This window comes from Rhipicephalus sanguineus, chromosome 10 (assembly GCF_013339695.2).
Source record: "Rhipicephalus sanguineus isolate Rsan-2018 chromosome 10, BIME_Rsan_1.4, whole genome shotgun sequence".
Classification (NCBI taxonomy): domain Eukaryota; kingdom Metazoa; phylum Arthropoda; class Arachnida; order Ixodida; family Ixodidae; genus Rhipicephalus; species Rhipicephalus sanguineus.
The window spans coordinates 36,396,959-36,416,529 of record NC_051185.1 but is presented as its reverse complement, the minus strand read 5'-3'; positions in this window follow the sequence as shown (position 1 = coordinate 36,416,529).

The following is a 19,571-nucleotide window of genomic DNA, read 5'->3' as shown; positions in this document are numbered from 1 at the left end:
TCATGGTACCTGGCCACAAGGGCTTGTTTGACAATAAAATGGCGGATTGTCTTGCAAAGGCGTCGCTGACCGCAGCGATAATTCCTGTTTTCCCGCCAACAGCTCACAACACGACGGCGCGTTTCCGCACACATACAATCAGAAAAAGCTTATTAGACTCGGCATTGACAGCTTCTCAAGAGTAGAAGCACCTTCTATTCTCTTGGCACAGCGATTTATCAATTCAAGGATGTTGGAAGTTGCCATAACAAAAACTCGTTGCCGCGTTACTTCCCTCAATTTTTACTTCCATCGATCAAGTTCAGTGAACTTCTCTCTGTGCCTCTTCTGTAATCAGGAAGAAACGATTGGTCATTTTTTCATATCATGTCGCCGGTTCAACATATTCAGGAAAAGAATACTAGCACCACCTATTCGAAAGCTGGGCCTGGAATTATCAGAACCCATTCTTCTTTCTTTTGGGGCCACTAACCTGGGGTACAGCCACAGGGATGTTTTTCATGCTGTTCAGGAATATAATATTGCGACTAAAGAATCTCTTGCTAAATTCCATGGGTATTAAATTTTTCATTGCTCATAATTGGCACTTCAATTCAATAATAAAAACAAACAGCGTACCAAGGATTTACACCATGCAGAAAATATAGGAAGAATTCACCAACTACTCGGCCGATCCCCTCCAATGGTTATGTGCCATGAGGAGAGGACAACAACAACAACAACAACAACAGCAACGCTTAACGCTATTTTAAGTGATTACCTGAATACATGTGCCAATACAGACAGTCATAGCGCCCGATGCTTCACAAAGTGAAGAGGCAGGTGGAATTGGGATTTTCTCTTCTACTCTAGATTGGTTGTTTTCAGTGTTGGCGGTAACGCGTTACAAGTAACGGTGTTACCGGTAACGCGTTACCTTTTTCGGTAACTTAGTAACGTACTCGTTACCATTTCTGAACTGTAACGGGTAACGTACTTACGTTAACATTTTTCGGTAACGTGAGGTGTCGCGTTACTCGTTACTTTTTTTCCCAATTAACGCAGGAGTTTTACACAAAACTCCGTCTCATAGGCGCCACTATTGCAGAGCTCGCCCCGACGTTCGTTTATCGCAGCGGCGGACTGCTGTCGGCCCGCCAGGCGTTAGTGTCCGTCGAGCGCCTATTTAGCGTAGGTGCGGACGTATTCACTAAGAAGCGAGGCAATCTTTCCGTTGACAGCTTTGAAACGCAGCTGTTGCTTAAATTCTACAAGTTGCAGTTATTAGAAAGTTCTCCTTGCAATAATATAGTGCGTTAACTGTTTTCAGAATGAAATTTGCTTCTTTCTATTGGCAACTACTGGTACATGTTTCTAGAGTTATTAAAATGTTCCACAAACGAGGCTAACCTTCAACACCTTCACATAAAGGCTTGCAATTTTTGCGGCAATTATACAGGTTAAAGGGGAAAAATAGTATATGTGTGCAAGTATTTTTCCCCGGAACTAAGCCGTTTAAGTATTTCTTAAAGACTATTTGAGCATCTGTCTTGTTAGTAGAAGCACACCGTCAGAATGAGTGAAAATTTGCTGAGGGTTGTCTTGTTTTCTTTCAAATGGTGACTCTTGCGTTTATTGTCACACTGAGAAAAATGGCTCTACCATGTGCTACAGAGTTTTAAGCCATCACATGTAACTGTAGAGACGACTGTAGGTCACTATACTCTTGCCAAGGTACATACATTTGCGAAACTTATTCTCATTAAATCTGCGCATAATTAATCAGTAAAACTGTAGCTTTATAAGAGTTATTTGGGATTCCTGCAGCGAAAATGCGGTTATTTTAAAACTCCTGACTATTGACTAACGGCAGAAGTAATGTCCATTACTTTTTTTCGGTAACGGTAACGGTATCGCGTTACATTTTTTACGAGGTAACGTAGGACGGTAACCCGTTCCTTTCTTAGCGTAACGAGTAACGTATTTAGTTACTTTTTTTCGGTAACGCCTACAACACTGGTTGTTTTCTCTTTGCCTACCAGATTATGTGGCCATCTTTGTAGCAGAATTTTTAGCGATCATTCTAGCTCTCTGTCAATTAACAGCACCAATAAGTTCCGCAGTAATATTGTTGGACTCGCTCTCCGTATGTTTCTCCCTCACAGCAAATGAGGACTCGCATGTTATAAGTAGAGGTGTGCGCCGCCGCGCCGCGCCGCCGCCGCCGCCGCCTGTATTTCGTCACGCCGCTGACGCCGCCGCCGAAGTCCCAAGAGAGATCACGCCGCCGCCGCCGCCGCCGCCGCGCAATAATGGCGGCACGCCGCCATTAGACCTTTCTTTTAATTAGAATGGGGAATCTGGAAATGAAATACAGCACTTCGCGAGAGGATCTCTTCTCGATGTGTCCATGTAATGAACTGTCTATTTCAGCGGCCGCTGAATAGCGGGAGCTCGGCGAGATGCGCGCCCCCTGTTTCCGGTTCTTGTTCCGCAGCGCCATCATGACATCACGAAGCTTTCAAAACCTCTCGACACAAATGATAGGGACGAAATGCGCTTCAATGCAACGAACGCAGCCCTCAGAGATCCGATTTTCGGTGCACATGTCTTTTGATCGTGTTAGCCATCGATTTAGGTTTAATGCGGCCACTCGTCTAACGCAGCTGTAAGGTCGGTACGCATTCCCTGCATCATTCTCAAACATCTGGGACACAGCCGTATGCAAATTCAGACTTGAAAAATTCCTGTTTCTGTGCATTTTGTCCACTCTCTTCTTACGCTAGGAATGTGCTTGCGGGTTCGGTGCGGCTACGTGGTCAAGAGCGAGGTGACATCAAGGCTCGCCGCTTTTTCGAATCACTGAATGCGCTCTGCCGAAATGGTCTGTGAACATCTCCTTTGGATGAACGCATCGAGAATAGCTCCCCAGAAGTTGTACCTTTTTTTTTCTCCAGAAATATCACTTGCCTGACCTTAACGCTGCCGCGTCCTCCAGCCTTAAAGGGTGACGACCCAACTCGCTGGATAGCATATTCTTGGAGTCTCTGACCTAGTACACTGTGCATAAATAAATAAAATAGATGAGTAATGTATATACCTCGGTGCGTTAGTACACTTTTCCCTTTCATTCTTACTCGAGTAAATCGATAAATAAATACAGAAGTTAAGAGAATGGCAAACTTAGAATATAGCCGAGCTAGATGGCAGGTTGTCATGATACAGAGGCGGGAAAAAAACAACTCAGTGATCGCCGTGCGGGGGCGATGAAGAAAACGAAGCGTGCCGCGTAACTAGATTACGATGCCGAGTGCCCCCGTTGAATCTATATGCACACATGGCTGGTCTGGCAATATCTCCCCTCTGTCACTTTTGTTCAGAAATCGAATCAATAGAGCATTATTTTTTATCGTGTCGCCGCTATATATTACAAAGAAAACGACTTCTCGAAACTCATTGTGCTAAGCTGGGGATAATTTTAACAATAGACGCTATTTTCACCTTCGGTGCTTCGGATTTGGGCGTCAGCCACAGGAATGTTTTTGATGCTGTAATTGCTTTTCTTCAGGAAACAAAACGAATGTGTTTTTAAGTTCTTAAATGCAAACCTGTTCCGATAATAGCAATGAATCAATAAGAAAAAAAATCAATAAAAAAGAAGACGTTCGGTACCACAGCAATTTCATTATTCTAATTTCTAGTTAGGATGAGAAGTCTGGGCTGAATGTAGAAATAATTATTGCACTAGTTCTTTTTATGTTTGCTTGTCTTTTGGGTTAACTTAGTAGTTTTAAATCGTCATATCTACAATTCTTGGCCAATCCCCCAGAGTGGGTGTGAGCCATGTGTAGAGGAACATCATCATCATCATCATCAGTGCGGTGGTTCGAGGCAGCGCATGCAAGGACAGTCAGTTCTCGGCTGGACGTCTGGTCCGGGGAACTAGACAACGTCGTCTAGGCGCTCTACCGTTCCTGGGCTCCGGCTGGGCGACTGGCCCAGGGACCAGGCGTTTTCGACACGTTTTTGTTCGTGTCGATGCGTCTCGCCGTGCTCTTCAGCCTCGCTATGAGGGTCCTTTCCCAGTCATCAAGCGTTCTGAACATCATTTTACAATCCTGCGTAATGGGCATGAAGACACAGTCAGCATTGAAACTATCAAGCCGGCACCCATTCTGACAAGCTCCGTCTGATCATTTTTTTTCTTCAAGTGCCCACGGCCACTTGTCTGCAGGGGGGGGGGGGGGGCTATCTGTGGCATACTTTTCTTCTTCTTCTGGCACGACACACGTGGGACATAAACTAGTGGGACATAAACGTGGGACATAAACGTGGGACATAAACGATCGGCGCTGGCGTCCAGCAAGCCACATCGAAACACGGCGAGACACTTATAATTTAGAGAGACATTGAATACAGCTACGACTGCATGTTTCTACTACTTACGCAATTCTGCTCCACTCAATCCTAGCTGTGCCCCAACACCAGCTAATCTTTCTGTACCCATGATCAAAATAAGTTATGTGTGTGTGTGTGTGTGCACTCGTGTTTCGATTCAGTTCCTTGCTGAGTGGTCCTGGGCCCAAACCTGACACTAACGTCACAATCTGGCGAGCCTGCCAGGATCTCGCTCGTAAAAACGCCGAAGGAGGTTATCGTCTCTCGAGTGCACATTCACATAACTTATTTTGATCATGGGTACAGAAAGATTAGCTGGTGTTGGGGCACAGCTAGGATTGAGTGGAGCAGAATTGCGTAAGTGGGTTGAGGCAGAACAGGCGAGGCAAAGAGATGAACGTGCTGCGGAGCGAGAGGCGAGCAGGGAAGCAGATGAAAGAGCGAAGCAAATCCTTGAGCTGAAGCTAAAGCTTCAAGAAGGAGCTCCGAGGGTAGATGTAACAGCTAACTCTGATTCTATGGCTCAACCGAGTAGCTCCTCTGCAGTACTGAATCCACAAAAATTGCTTCCGCTGTTCGATGAGCGACGTGATGATTTGCACGCATACCTGCAAAGATTTGAACGCGTGGCAATAGGACAAGGCTGGCCACAAGAGAAGTGGGCATTAGCTGTGAGCATGTGTTTGAGTGGTGAAGCGTTGACAGTAATTGGCCGAATGACTGCCACAGATTCTCTAGACTATGAGAAGGTAAAGAAAGCCTTGTTGCAGAGGTTTCGATTCACTGCGCAAGGGTACCAAGAAAAATTTCGCAAGGCACGACCTGAAGATGGAGAAACCGGGAGACAGCCGCGAGACTCTCAGGGTACTTCGACCACTGGGTCGACATGGCTGACGTGCCCAGAACATTCGATGGCCTTCGAGACCATATGCTCGCCGAACAGTTTCTCCGCTGTTGTCATCCAAAGTTAACGATATTTTTGAAAGAACGCGAGTGCAAGTCACTCCGTCAGCTAGCTGACGCTACTGATCGCTTCATGGAAGCACAAAACTTATCCAACCTCGGAAAGGGTCCAGACGACTCAAAGGATTTCAAGAGTCCTGATAATGCTCCAAAGAAACCACCGACAAGGTGTATGCTATGCAAGCGTCTGGGACATCAAGCACATGAATGTCGGAACCCAGCTAAAGAAGCGATAAAGTGTAGAGTATGTGGGAATATTGGCCACAAGAGCGACGAGTGTTGGAGCATGAAGGCACAAAAAGAAAAAAGTTCCGCATGTGCAGTGAACGAGAACCGTTACGGTTTTTCTTCGAGTGACAACACTGGCAGAGGGGAAAAAGGAAAGAAACTTTACCCTCTTAATGCAAGTGTGGATAAAAGGATACCAGTATTTCTGGTGCAAGGAATGCCAGTAGTTGAAGGCGAAGTGTTGGGTAAACCAGTCAGGGTTCTTCGAGATACGGGCAGCAATACTGCAATTATCCGAAGAGACCTAGTGCCAAAACAACGGTTGACCGGGAAGAGTAGCAGAGTCTTGCTCATTGATGGTTCCGCCATAGAAGTACCAGAGGCCAATATTCCCGTGAACACCCCATACTTTAAGGGAGAGATAACAGCACTTTGTATGGACAAGCCGCTCTATGATTTGGTGCTTAGTAACCTACCGGGTGTCAGAGATCCTCACAAGCCGGATCATAAGTGGAAGCCTCCTACAGTCGACCAGAGGGGCAATGCGACTCCAAACTGCAGCGTGGAAGCTAAGGAGTATCCTCCCTTTGTTTCCGCCACAGTTAAACCTCACGGGAGCGAAATAACGCAATTGTCTGTGCCGAAGATAAAGTGGTGCGACGTAACCAAAGACCAGTTCTTAGAAGAACAGCAGAACGACGAAACATTGAAAGCCGTGTTTGCTAAAGTCGGCAAAGACTTCAAGTTACCGAAAGGCCACGGTTATTCGTTTGTTGAGAGAGGTGGACTTCTCTACCGACAGTACTGTCTTGCGACAGGCAGGACGGTTAGCCAGCTCGTCGTGCCGAAGAGCTTCAGAAGGCATATCCTCGAAGTCGGCCATGAAAGCCTTATGGCAGGACACCAAGGCATTCGGCGCACGACAGATCGATCCTAGCAGATTTTTACTGGCCGTATCTGCATGGCGATGTGAAACGGTTCGTCAAGTCCTGCGATAAGTGTCAGCGAACGACACCAAAAGGTAAAATTGGTGTTGCGCCTCTGGGCAACATGCCTGTCATTCGTATGCCTTTTGAGCGTGTTGCGGTCGATTTAATCGGTCCGTTCTCACCAAAGTCGGACCGTGGCAACCGTTATATTTTAACTCTTATCGACTTTGCCACCCGATATGCGGATGCCATTGCACTCCCCGCAATCGATGCTATGCATGTAGCAGAAGGATTGATTGAGATTTTCTCTCGAGTCGGTTTACCGAAGGAGATCGTAACCGACCAAGGAACAAGTTTCACAGCGGAACTCGTGGGAGAGGTGGGCCGTCTTCTTGCCATCAAGTTTCTGCGAACGACCCCCTACCATGCCATGGCGAATGGGCTCGTCGAGAAGTTTAATGGGACGCTGAAGATGATGCTGAAGAGGATGTGCCAGGAAAAACCATGTTCCTGGGACAGGTACCTCGCCCCACTCCTTTTCGCTTACAGAGAGGTGCCGCAAGTGAGCTTGGGCTTCTCGCCTTTTCAGCTAATTTACGGTCGTCACGTGCGAGGACCACTGACGCTACTGAAGGAGCTGCGGAGCAATGAAGACATCGACGGCGAAATTCGCACTACCTATACGTCGACCTTCGAAACCGCCTGGAAGAGACATGCAAGCTTGCGCATGATGAATTGGAAAAAGCACGCGCAAAACAAAAGACTTACTACGACCGCAAAAGCCGTCCTCGGAAGCTGAACGTTGGGGATAAAGTGCTACTTCTTTTGCCGACAGATTCCAACAAACTGCTCATGCAAAGGAAAGGTCCATTTGAAGTCGTCGAGCGCAAGAATGAGGTCGACTACGTTCTCGCGATAAATAGAAAAAGAAAAATTTTCCACATCAATATGCTAAAAAAGTACGAGGAACGCGAACCTTTACCAGTGCAGCAGGTGTCGGTCATAACTGAAGTCGATCAAGGGCCACCGGAAGCGAACGAGGAAATGTCAAGCGAAGAAAGCTCACACGAGATTCCTTATCCTAGCTTATTTCGCACACAGACTGCGGATGGTGTGAAATTATCAGAGAATCTGAGTGTTGAACAGCGTTCTGAGGTGCTTGATTTATTCAAAGAATTTGAGATCATCTTTTCGGACCTTCCAGGAAAGACTGACCTAGTAGATTGCACACTACGCTTGACATCAGATAAACCTATACATGTTCCGCAGTATCCCATCCCACTAGCTCTTGCGGGAAAGCGTCAGAGAAGAAGTCCAAGAAATGCTAAAGCTGGGCATAATTGAAAGGTCGCAGTCACCATACCATGCTCCCATCGTAGTTCTCAAGAAACCTGACAACACGATTAGTTTATGCATCGACTTCAGAGAGCTAAATAAGATCCTGATTGCGGACGGTGAACCAATACCGCGTGTGGCATACTTTTCTTCTTCTGGCACGATACACGTGGGACATAAACTAGTAGTGGGTAGTCTGCTGTTGAGAAAGAAGAGGTTGAGAAGAAGAGGTAGTCATCATCATCATCGTCCTCACTCGCGCTTGCCACGTCAGGCTCCCCACGTCGGCCGGCTATCGCCACGTCTGCCGGTGTCTGCCCGTGCTTGTTGGTTCTGGTGGATTGGCTAAGATTCGAGTGCTAGTAGCGGTTTTCCTTTGCATTCTTGCGGATTCACTGATAAGTTTGAAAATCGTCAGCTGAGGCCGATGTCTAAAAACTCCCCTGGCAGGGGTTTCTCCCCTTGGACGGCATCTCTCCCACCTAACGACCTCCCTTTGGATTTTTTCTCTCGCAGCGGAGTCACAAGCATCCCGGTGGCCTTGGTACCATCTAGCGGAGGCTCCATTCGTCTGAACAACCCTCATGCTATCCAGGAATCGCTTCATGCTGCCACTCCCCTGTACCAGACGATAACGGATGTGAGACAGTTCGGTCGAGGAGGTATCGTGTGTAGATCGCCAGACCAGACCTGTGTTGCTGATTTGCTCAGGTGTTCCACATTCGCGAGAACTCCGGTGAGTGCATTCATTCCTGCTCACCTAGCTTGCACCAAGGGAATTGTAAGAGGTGTCGATTCCAGTCTAACTCCTCAGCAAACACTGGAGAAACTAGCGGCAGCTGGTGTTATTGCAGTTTACCGATGTAATAGACTAGTTGACAATACCAGGGTGCCTACTGAGTCAGTTATTGCCACTTTTGCGGGAACTACATGCCCTTCCGAAATTAAGATATGGCCACTCGTATTCAGAGTAGATCAGCTAGCTCCGCGCCCTCTTCAGTGTCATAATTGCTGGAGATTTGGTCACAGTGTCGGCGGGTGTAAATCGGGCCAGCGCTGCTGCAAATGTGGAGAAGACCATGCCCAAAAAGACTGCACTTCAAAAGATGAACGTTGTTGCCTATGTGGTGGAGACCATACCGCTGACTTTTCCCAACTGTTCAGCTCGCGCCCAGGAAGTACAGATTCTGGAAATAATAGATAAACGGCGATGTTCTAGGAGAGAAGCAATCATCACTGTGAAAGAAAGGGCATTTGGTTATGCAGGAGTTGCTTCTAAGCATAATTCTGTCTCAGAACAATCCCTCACTTCAATTATTGAAGCAGCTGTGCAGAAGGCAGTAGCGAAGGCTATGGACCAGCTATTGGCGAACCTGGGAGACAGCATTGCACAGGCTATTTCAGAAAAAATGAATACCGCCATGCAAACTGCTGGTCAGTGCTCTGTAACATCTTTGAATACTAAACCTACACAGCGTACCAATGAGGAAAGTAATCAGATACCCAACTCTGAATGTGGTATCGCGTCAACGAGCTCATCTTTTACTCCTGTCTCTGAAAACCAGCCAATCAACGATATGGAAATGACAGATGCAGACCATATTGCTAGGGCCCAAAAGAGAGCAATCTCGTCAGCTAGTGAGGACTCGTCATCTCTGCCTCAGTCGAAATCGAAGAAAAGTCAGCCTAAATCAATTTTGAAAGAAAGTATATTGGAGAAGGCAATTTCTACTGCGGCACTTTCTTCACCATAGGGTCGTTGAAAGTGCTTCAGTGGAACTGCCGCTCCATTTTATCAGCTTCTGTAGACCTATTTTGTCTTGTTAATCAACATAATCCGGATATAATTTTATTACAGGAAACTTGGTTAACTAATGAGAAAAATTTTCATTTAAAGTCTTACCGGTGTTTTCGATTAGACCGACCTACTAGAGGTGGAGGTCTAATCACATTCATTTCAGGTAAAATATGTCATAAGGCAAAAATTATTTTTCAAATTATGGATCCTGACTGTGAAATGTTAACCGTAGAGATGGTCCTTCCCGGCTGTTTTCCGATATATATTATAAACACTTATTTTCCTTGCGGTGTTCAGAGTACTAGCTTTCTTGACAGGGCATTAAATTTTTGTGGGCGTGATATATTGATTTCTGGGGACTTTAATTCGCATCATATTTCTTGGGGTTTAAAAACAGATTCCTGCGGTAACCGGCTGTGGAACTGGTCATTAGATAAAAACTTTTCTTGCAAAAACTCTGGATCTTGTACATTCGTGAGAGGCCTGAACTGCTCTACAATCGATCTAACATTTACTAGCAATAGTCTCTCAGTATCTTCATGGTCGACTATTGACAGTGCCACTAATAGTGATCATCTACCAGTAATTTATGAAATTTTCTGCCCAGTGACATTCGCTGCTGAACAAACCAATACATTTATAAACTACAGCATATTTAAGAAATGCTTGATATCTGCAATTTCTCCAGTATCCGATGTTTCTGATGAACAAAAATCAAGGATAATTTGTAGTGCTCTGGAAACTTCTAGAAAAAAGTCAGAATTTGTGATTCAATCAAAGAAAAATAATTTGCTCAACCCTTGGTGGAATTCGGATTGTTCACGCGATTTTAAAGAAGGAAAGCTGCCTGGAAAAGCTTATTACATAACCAATGTCCGAAAAATTGGAGCGACTATAAATTCTACCGAACCATATTCAAACACACAGTATCTAAAGCAAAGGATGACTACGACACTAAGCATTACGATTTCCTATCCAAAGCCAAAAATAAAAGTGCGCTTTTCAAATTCCTCCGTAGTAGGAAAATTCTTCATCGTCCAAACATAGATTCTTTGGTGCACTCTGACGAAGAAATTAAGCAAATGCTAAAAGATATAGCAGTTGGTCTAGAAAGCAGATTTTCATCTCTACTATCACCATACACTAAAGTTGCAATGCCGAGTGATGACTACAACGAGATATCAATGACTGAACTGGCCACGGTAATGCAAGGACTTCCCAATTCCGCTCCAGGTTCTGATGGAATAACTACAAATATGTTAAAAATCCTTTTTAGGGAGGCCCCTGATATTTTACTAGCTATAGTTAATCATTCTGTCAAATGCTCATGGATTCCTTCTAATTGGAAAATTGCTAAAATAATTCCAGTTCTTAAAAACAACTCTGCAGGATACACCCTTGACAATATTAGACCAATTGCGCTAACTTCTAATCTGGTTAAATTAATAGAAAGAATTATTTATGCTCGTCTTATGAAATTGGTCGAGGAGAAAGAGATTTTCAGCCCCTTCCAAATTGGCTTTAGACCTAGATGTTCTATTTGGCATGCACATGTGGATTTGGAGAGCAGAATTAAATTAGCGCGCCGTCACAGACAAATAGCAGCCCTGGTAACATTGGATATCTCAAAAGCTTACGATAGTGTAGAATATAAAATATTATTGGATCAATTAAACTTTAATGATATCCCTAATTATATAGTGAGGTGGTTTAGTGAGTTTTTAACTGGAAGGAAATTTTATTGTTCACTAAAAGGTCATTCTTCAGGTATACATTGTCAGTCCAGAGGGGTTCCTCAGGGAGCAGTCACCTCGCCTCTTCTCTTTAATGTATTGCTGAGCAATATTCCCAGCCATGATGGTGTATACACATACGTATATGCAGACGACATAGCATTTTTTGCGTCCGACTCTGATATACATTCCCTATATACTCGCTTACAAACGTATATGTGCGCCATTGAAAATTGGTTAGAGGATATCCATTTATGTCTCAATGTTTCAAAGAGCTCAGTGATAGTTTTCCCTTTGGATAACCCAGTTAATATAACACTAACTTGCAACCTGCAGAACATACCACAAGTGGACTCGGTAAAATATCTGGGAATAATTTATGATAATCGTCTCCTCTGGCACACACATATTGAATACATAACAAAGAAAGGAGTACGAGCGCTAGGAGTTTTACGAAGACTTTGCAACAGTCGATCGGGGATGCGAAGAGACACACTAATTATGATATACAAAATGTATGTACGCCCAGTATTAGAATTCGGGTGCACCAGCTTATAAATTGCGTCCACTTGTACTGCTGGAAAGGGAGGCCCTAAGGTTATGCCTCGGACTCCCGAAATTCGTAGCCAATAATGTCCTGTACTTAGAGGCAAGATTACCCTCTCTTTTGTGCAGATTTAGGATACTAACGGTACAAACTTTTCTAAAGATGTATGAATATCCTATAAAACTAAAAATTATTTTCATGTCTCACCCAGCGTTATTTTTTCAATCTTACTGGCCTCGGTTTCATACACCACAGGTGAGTTACGTACAAGCACTTATTGGACCCTTAGATGTTAAACTGAGTGAAGTTCCTTCCATTGACAAGGAAAAGCACAACCTTAAAATCATTTTTGACAATATATATCCAAATCATGCCAAAAATTTGCCTTACCAGATATTAAACGGCCTACTCCAAAGGCATTTAGAGGGGATACATACGACAAATATCATAGCTACAGATGCCTCACAATCCGAAGAAAAATCTGGCATTGGTATTTTCTCTGAGACCTTCAACTGGTCATTTTCATTAAGACTTCCTGATTTCTTATCAGTATTTTCGGCGGAATTTCTAGCGGTAATTATGGCTTTACGAAAGCTGACCCCATCAACCTCAAGAGTTGCAATAATTACAGATTCATTATCTTTGTGTTCCGCACTCGCTGCAAATACCGAATCTCAATTATCACGTACTTTTCATTTTCTTGTTCCCACCCACGTAACTTTAATTAGATTAATCTGGGTACCGGGACACAAAGGGATAAAAATGAATGAAATGGCGGACTCTCTGGCGAAAGCCGCTCTCAGTGGTCCCATATTCTCAATTATTCCCATAACAGCACTCATAATTCGTGACAGATTTAGAAGGCGTGCCATAATTCAAGACTCCGGCAAAACATTAATCACTCATCTAAACGAATATCGACACCTCTTGTTCCCTTGGCCTAGGAATTTCTGTTCAACAAAAAAAGATGAAGTTATTTTTACTAAATTACGATGTCGCGTTCCAAAACTAAATTTTTATATGCATAGATCTGGTCTGGCTCCCTCCCCTCTTTGCTCGTTTTGTAACCAGGACGAAACAGTTGAACATTATTTCTTATCATGTAACCGTTTCAATTTACTAAGGAAAAACATTCTCAAAGCAGCGTTTAATCGAATTAGATTGGATTTCATTACTTCTAATATTCTATCCTTGGGAGCCTCCTCATTAGGTCACTGTCACCGGGATGTCTGTTCCGCTGTACAAAAATTCTTAATTGAATCAGGGCGGTTTTAATTCGGAATTTTAAATGAGCATTATGCATTTTTTCTAACTACTCTATAATTCATTAGTCATAGAAATCATATGTGGTCACTTCTACCTAAAATTAATCGTTTCTTGGCCAATCCCCCAGAGTGGGTGTGAGCCATGCATCAAGGAAATCATCATCATCATCGTCTGTCGTGCGATTGAGTCGGCCATAGCGCTAGCCTGAGCTGCCCGGGCGGAACCCGCGCTCCCGACCAAGTGTGCGGCAACTGAAGACTTGTGCCTGGGTCCTGTGCACCACGGGCGTCAGCATGTTCCGGTGCAGCCAAGTCGTATCCACTACCATGCTGGGCGACGTTCCAGACCACCCGGCGCCGGGCCTTCGTTCCGACGCACGCCTGGACCGTCGATGACAGCATCGCCGCCCGGTCGACGTGCCGTGAGTGTGTGACTGTGCCGTCTCCGCGCCGGTAGACACTGCCCAATAGACGAAGACTGAAGTGTGTGTTATGTGTATGTGCTTGTGCAACGTGCTCGTCAGTTCCGTCCCGCGTCCGCATTAAAGCCTTCGCGTTTATATGAACTTTCTTTGTGAGTTGCGCTTACCCCATCCGTGACCATCCTTTGGGAGAAAAAGTACCGCTGCCCGTATGGTACATCGCGCCCATTTTGCAACGCCCCAATCCACGATGTAACTGTCACACACTTGTTGTGGACTTGCACGGGTCTACAATTAAGCCGTCGTTGTCACCTACGTGCAACAGGCCTCCGGCCTGGCGACCACACGAGTTGACTGCTGGATTAGTGGACCTCACCACCGCTCATTACTGGACTTCATACACGACGCAAATTTGTATGTGTATTTCTGAATCAATAATTATTATGGCTAAGGGCAGACATTCAAAAATAAAAAAGGCTTGAACCTACTAATAACATCACAATTTTGGCGAGCCTGCCAGGATCCTCAAGCATACGAGAGGAATGCGGGAGTTTGAGAGGCTTTACGCCATAGAAAAGACCTTGGAATGACGGGAGCGGAGCTCAAGCGCTCAGTTGACGCGTAAATCGCGAGGGAACGGGACCAGCGTGCCCAAAATCGATCGCGAGGACGCGAAAGAGCAAGCCGAGCAAGACCCCCTGAGGTTGCAGGTCGAAGAATGTGTGCTCAAGCTCAAGATCGAGCTCCAGGAAAAGATTGGCAGTACGCAAGACGCGTCGACTGATGTCAATGCGGGACAGGCGCTTACTAAGGCAGCTGCCTACGTGTTCAGCCCCCACAAATTGATTACGCCATTCAACGAGAAACGGAATGATCTGGACGCCTACTTGATGCATTTCGAGCGAGTTGCGGCAAGCCAAGAATGGCCCTGCTCGAAATTGGCTCTGTCCCTGAGCCTGTGTCTGACCGGAGAGGGCTTGACGGTCATTGGGCGACTCGACTCCAACGCAGCCACAGATTACGACCAGCTGAAGGCTACCCTACTCCAGCGTTTTCGGTACACCGCTGAGGGGTGCCGCGAAAAGTTCTGAAACGCGATGACCGAAGACAACGAGAGCTTCATGCAATACGCAGGAAGGATATTTGGCTACTTCGACCACTGGATTGAAATGTGCCAAAGAGACAAATGTTTCGACTCTTTTCGCGACGACATGATTTCTGAGCAGTTTCTTGGAGGGCTGTTCAATGCCTCTACGAGTATTAAAAAAAAAAGCATTACAAGACCCTCGACGCGCTGGCGAAGAATGCCGATTGCTTCATAGAGGCCCAAAATCTCACCAATATGAGCAAAGAGAAGGCCCTTCAGGAGGCCATGGTCGAGCCCTCCGGCAAGACGTAATTCTCAAGGACGTCTAATTCAACTTACCGGTGCATTCTCTGCGACAAGGCGGTCATCGAGCTTCGGAGTGCTGGTCCCGCAGTAAAGGAAAGCATGCGGAACGCGGATGGTCCCACAGAAGCAGTCCAGGAAGAGGACCCTCACGACAAGGAGCAGGAGAAGCTGCATGTATGCTGCAACCATCGCCGCCCGAAAATCCGACAGACGAAGGGGATGAGAACGTCGTACTGCAAAGCGGCGAAACGATTCCCATAGTCATTACGACATTAATGCCACCAGCCCCCGGATGTGACGTCGGAAAGCTGCCAGTGCGAAGGGGCTTCCTTAGATTGCGACCGGTATCTGTCCTACGAGACACTGGCTGCAACAGGCTAGTTGTGCGACATGCGTTGGTATCTAGGGAGAAAATGACAAGAACAACAAGCACGACGTTCCTGTTGGATCGCACGATTCATTACCTACCGGAAGCGATATTTCTCGACACGCCATTTTTTACAGACCTCGCGCGGGCCAAATGCATGCGGGACCCCCTGTGTGACGTGCTGCTGGGGAACATTGAAGGAGCCCGGCCACCTAATGACCCGGCCAGTTTGTGGTCGTCATGCAGAACTCGGAGCGATATGAGTTCCCCTTCCATGCGGGTGCCACCTACCTCACAATTAGGGCGGCCAGACAAATAAAAAAGGGACGAACGAGGATGGAAAAGTAGCCTCAAGCCAGACAAAGAAGCTGACCGTGCCTGGTGCCGGGTTCGTCGCTGCTGCAAATGGAACAGACACACAGTCCCTACCAGCGTTGCCAGTACCGCAACCCGCAATCAAAGGGGTCGATCGATTCAAATTAAAGCCTTACAGAAGAACGTCGGATCTCTAGGCTGCTTCGAAAAGGTCGGCAAGATGCTGATATCGGGTGGGAGTGAAATTGAATATTACTTGCAAGAGGACATCCTATACGGGAAACACAAGACAACAGGGGGAAAAAATACTCGACCACTTGGTGGTGTCCAAAGACCTTAGAAAGATGAGATGTAGTTAGCTCATGAAGGGAGCCACACTCGTCACCAGGGAGTGACGCAAACGGTCATTCGCGTCCCCGGAATGCAGTCAGAGACCAGTGACGATTTATCAGGTTGTGTGGTACGTGCCTAAGAGCAAAGAGTTCCACGCCACCGAGTCGGACGAGCTCCATCACACAAAGGCCTCAGACTTGCGCGAACTATTTATGCCATCAATATACGCCTCGCCGAGTAGTCTCGAAGTGCTTATGCAAGAACACGAAGAACTCGGACTAATGGCATGCGGTGCTACGTCGCCTTCGTGTGCCTCCTCGACTTCTTGGAATTGGAGGGAAATGTGGTAGGCGTTTAGCGTGCTTGAAGTGCGCAGCCAAGCGCACGTGTATATAATGGCGCAACAATGAAGAAGATGCCGGTGAGCGTCTTTCGTGCGATAGAGACTGCCGTAGCGCTAGCCTGAGCTGCCTGGGCGGGACCTGCGTTCCCGACCAAGTGTGCGGCAACTGAAGACTTGTGCCTGGGTCCAGTGCACCACGGGTGTCAGCGTGTTCCGGTGCGGCCAAGCCGTATTCGCTACCGTGCTGGGCGACGTTCCCGACCACCCGGCGCCGGGCCTGCGTCCCGACGCGCGCCTGGACCGTCGGTGACAGTATCGCCGCGCGGTCGACGTGCCGTGAGTGTTAGAGTGTGCCGTCGCCGCGCCGATAGACTACCCACTAGACGTAGACCGAAGTGTGTGTTATGTGTTTGTGCTTGTGCAAAGTGCTCTTCAGTTCCGTCCCGCGTCCACCCTAAAGCTTCTATGTTTCCGTTAGACCTTCTTTGCGTGCAAGAGGCCTGAACCCACTAACAAATCGCAGTCACACACCTCATGACCACACAGGGCAGGCCACACAGAATAAGCCGCATAGGTTACGGCGGCCTACACAGCTTCGCTGTTAAAATTCGTATGGTCTAGAGGGTGACTTTCGCATTGCATAAGAAATGGTGGACCAAAATAACTACGAATGCTGCTTGGAGAGAACACTATGTGATCTCGTATAAATTATGCAATTCTATTTAGGATGCCTTAATATTATTTGAGCAGACATTCTCGGAGGGGGGCGACTATTCGAGCTTCACACGGATCATATAAGCACAGAGGCGCCTGCCTTGCGGGTTTCAAAGAAATTGTGTCTTTACATCTTTTTAGAGCGTGTCTAAAAATCGATTGCGAATATGTTATATTAACTGCAGTCAAATAAAATAGAGTGCCTACTGCAGGGAGTCCTGTGATTAGGTACTCTGTATCTCTCTATACCATTTTATTTACCTCAGATATGGGCATTGAATGCTTCTCACTAAGAAATGCCATTCCAGTATGCTCTTGTGCGTTCAATTTCAACTTCGCTGTGTTATATCTGATGTTCAATTTCTCTTGACTTGGCAGTCCTTACGTTTTATTCATGATGTTAAAAATGTGGTGCACGAACACACAAATAAATTAAATACAATGTTAGACTGTTAAAACATTCAAGTACTGATGATATCGCATGAAGTGAAGGAAGAATAATGTATTTATTTTAGCGTTAGCGTAAATTTTGGTTGGTATAGCAGTGTTGACAAATACCTCACGCATTTTTCGTCCCTCTCAGACGACTTCGAGGCTTCCAAAAGTGCCTTTGCTATTGGCGTGTTCAGGAATATATTGCTGTCAATTTTTTTTAATGCCTGTCTTCAGTTGGGTACTTTTATGTTTCATTAGCTGCCATGCGTATCTTTCTTTCTCTCAGTGCTGCTTCTGTGAAGTTACCGAGTGCCGCTGGCAATTTGCTTAGAGGTCACGACCTCTCGAACAAAAGCGTGACACGTCTGAGATCGTAAAAAAAGCCGAGGGTGCACGGAGGAGGGCGAAATGAGTCGGGCACCAGTGTAGCTCGAAAAAGATATCTACACAGAACAAAAAAGGCATTCACCTCGAAGCAAGCACACCCAAGAACATCAGAGTACAAAAGAAATACGTACCTTGTTACGGTAACTCAATGGAAGGCAGTAGCTGTTTTATGGGAAACCCGCTGTCCATGGTACGACTGTTTCGCCATTCGCCTCCGTCCTACTTTATCTGTTGTATATACCAACAAACAATTCAGTGTTTTTTGCTGGAGCCCGGTTTCTTGGCTAAGCTGTGGGCTCATTTTCAGCAGCAAAGAGCGAAGAGCAAAGTCTAGACAAAGGAATAACCCAAGAAATACCACGAAAACGCAAAACAAAAGCAAATTGAACTTGGTAAAACTAACACGAAGATTGAGACCCTGCCCGTGGGCACTAAATTGCGAGAGGCATTTTCGGCTGGTCAATTTTAACGTTTACATGCTCAGTTGCTTATTTCCTTATGCATCTTTCGTTTCCAGCCTACTTGTATGGCGTGTGAATTGCGCGCGTGCGTAGAAGCTAAGGTGGGTCAAACAAAGTTTGTTGACGGAAACGAGGGTGAATCATCTGCATGTAGAACGAAATCGAGTTCCTGGTTAGACTAAACTTGCCTTTCCATGCGATTCTCAGAGCATTCTTGCTCCTAAATTGCACTGGGGCTGCCCACAGAGCCATTCGGCTTCCACGCCACATAGGCTCTCGGTGGGTGTGGAGTGCAGCAAGTTTGCCTTGTTTTCTGCGACTGCTATACGTGTTTTAGGAAACATTTGCAAGGGCGCTGTGGAATCGTCTAGAGCTCTACGTTGCCTATACTAATATTTAGTATACCAATATCATTCATCACTGATTATAATATGTTATAATAACGTATTGACGCTATCATTATGCTGATCAACCATTGCATATTGTCAAGTTATGTAGACTATTTGCCCGTCCTTGTGTATTTCCTAGAAGAGCGTTGATTTTTATTAATTTTCAAGTAGATAGGAACAGAAATGAACGGTTATTTTGAACCTTAAAATATGCTTTGTATAGCCCATATGTCATGTTCAATATATGTTAAGCCTACCCATTGCAATGCATAGGTCATAACTAATTGTCGCTTAATGTCCATGATTTGTCAGGTAAGAATGACAACCAGACAAATCTTCAAAGCGATAGCCGTTAGACGCCGAAAAGAAAGTTTGTAAAGATGTTGCAGGTAGCGCGTATCACGGGCTAAGTAATCGATGTCTAAATACGAACATGAATTGGCGGAGACACACAACAGCGCACACCTCCTCTCTTTTTGCCAATTCAAAAATCCGCAGTGGCAGAAGGAACAGAAAAAAATACCAGAACTGCATTTTTTACGCATCAAAATTGCCCTTAAATGGCCCGTTGTGATGTGACTTTGCGAAAACTGAAAAAGCGACAGCAGAAAACCATGAATCACGTAGCATCTCTGATATAACTCAGTGCGTATAAAAGTAGCACGTTTGTCCTAGCAAACGTGCTCCCGAGGTCAGCACTTCCAGCCCTCAATTCTAGTGAGGTTTGCAGTGTTGAAGTTCCTCGCGGGCGCTCTATGGACAACAACGCAGAAAAAACTCGATGCTTTCTCTGAGAAGCACCTTGGCCTTCAAGGAGCGTTCTCAAATGAGTCCTAG